The sequence below is a fragment of the Rhynchophorus ferrugineus genome, unplaced genomic scaffold, assembly GCF_030347505.1.
Source record: "Rhynchophorus ferrugineus isolate W39M unplaced genomic scaffold, kcgeb_rfMv2 rfM3, whole genome shotgun sequence".
NCBI lineage: Eukaryota > Metazoa > Arthropoda > Insecta > Coleoptera > Curculionidae > Rhynchophorus > Rhynchophorus ferrugineus.
In genome coordinates, this window is record NW_027472582.1 from 65370146 (window position 1) to 65372335 (window position 2190).

The window sequence follows — 2190 nt, forward strand, 5'->3', positions numbered from 1 at the left end:
GTGAATCGGCGGATAGGTGAGAGGAATGGTAGATGTAAAGCTGTTCCAACTTATCTCTGGTGATAATATGTCCGCAAAAAGACGATAAGTGTATCTAGTATCAACACGTGCAGTAAATCGGTCCATAGCTATAAAATACTGTTGAATTCAAAACGGGGGCTTTTTTGTTTTTTGCCTAAAAACAGGAGGTGGAATGCATGACGCATACCCGACTCATATTGGAGTAATAAGTTGGACCGGGTTATGTGGGACTGCCTCTGGGGTTACCAATACTTACACACTTAGTTATAAATCTTCATACAGCTGACACCTGAAGACTCGGCAGAAGAACAGACAGTGAAACTAACTATTCATTCACGATCTTGAGTTAATCCATGACTGAGTACTATCGTATGGGGGCAAAATTTATGACTGCAGCGACGTATGAGGTTATTGCAGACTGGAAAAAGGGATATTAGCGGTGAATCGCTGTTAGACTAAAAACCTTGAACTGGGTTGCTGTTTTCGGAAAGATTGAGATATCAAATGCTTGGTTTCTGGAATGCCAGTTTCTCTATGAATTTCATTATTTCTGACAAACCATGCAGCCTTTAAGATTCTCCTCAGGAGCTCGTTGAAGGAAAACTTGAAGTCGTTTCACGTGGTTGGGTGTAACAAATTTGAAGTAAACAGATCCCTAGAGGAGTACGTCAAAACGGAGCCTTGAAGAACTCCTTTGTTTAAAGAATAGGAAGATGAGAGGAAACCTCTCGAATAAAGTAGGAAGGATCTCTCGTTAAGGAAATTGCAGATACAATTTTAAATATTCTCTTCGTCTCTGAGGTTATGAGGCCTCATGCTCAATTTTCTGCTTACTCGATAAAACGAATTTCGTAGATCCAGAGAATTGAGAATGCATTTCCAGTGACCAGGAGAGACGATTAAGGGTCATTCTCTCAAATAGTTTGGATAGGTGGTCTGGAGTTAGATTAATCTCTAACTAGTCTCTAGTTAACTCTCTAACTTCTTTCGGATAGAAATTAGAATGGAATGAGGCTCTGAGAGGGAAATAAAACTATCGTTCAACAGTCATAAAAATATGGAACACTTCTCGATTTTACTTGTTACCCTTGTCCAGAGGCTATGTTAATTTTCTCTGTATTGTCTTTATTATATATATTTATATTTTGGTATATGTATCGTCGAGTGCAGGTATATTATTGATTACGTTATGTATTAGGTAGTATATTTTATTTACACTTTACGCTATCTAATTTATATTGTTTAAAATTTGTCTACAGTTTAGGCAAAATTATTTAAGAAGCCTATTTGTCACGAAAAATAACAAAAACAACTTGTAAATGGTGATATAATAAAATTACAAAACCTGAATGGAAATTTCAATGAGGAGCAGTGTACGAGGGCCATCATCTTAGCGTCGATAACGCGAACGAATTATAATTTATAGCGCAGGACGAATGTCGGCAAACACTCGTACACAGGCGGCCCCCCTGAGGGAGCGCACAGTAGTTGGTCCTGGAGGGTGCTGTTTAATTACCGTCGCTGACCAGGAATTCCAATATCGTCGAGGCCCGGTCCACCGACCGGAATTTGTTTGACTTGTTTAAGGCAATATTAAAAACTAATTAAATATGCCTACCTGTTTCCTACCTGGTCGGTTAGCGGTTCAATCGGTTGCAATATGGAGATTGAATTAGGAAAAGGTGTGAAACCCGCATTGTTTTAACAGTAATATCAAACTCAAATAATATACATAAAAATTATAATTTTTAAGTTTATGGAAAAATATTTTGGATAAGTAAATAATTGTCTTTTTTATACCTTAGTCTTTTTTTATGAACCAGGCTTAACGTAGGTTTCAAGGAACCAGAGTTCTCGGCATTAAGCCTACTGACCGGCAAGTAACCAACTTAGAGATCTTCTCAGAAGAGATCCGGTCCTCTTCAGCCTTTTCAGATTTTCGCTAGTGTTGATCCATGTTTCTTTTAAGACTATTCAATGTGCCTTTTATCCAAAAACTAGATTTTACGATAGAAGTTTATTAGAAATTATTAGAGAAACTGTTGTCAAACCGTATTAAACCATTTATTGAAATACCAGATTTGTAGTTTGGATTTAAAAGTCACCACTCGGCAATCGATCAAGTGAATGAAGTAAGAGTGTTTGTTGCAAAGGCTTACGAAGTAAACT

The 2190-nt window shown here is 37.4% G+C and overlaps 1 non-coding gene across 1 annotated transcript; it reads right to left on the reverse strand.

Annotated features, from left to right (window-relative positions):
• Positions 1–1072: 1072 nt before the first annotated feature.
• On the reverse strand, positions 1073–1176 carry LOC143194534 (U6 spliceosomal RNA). Its single transcript, XR_013005367.1, has one exon. It is a non-coding gene; the product is annotated as a U6 spliceosomal RNA (small nuclear RNA).
• Positions 1177–2190: the final 1014 nt, after the last annotated feature.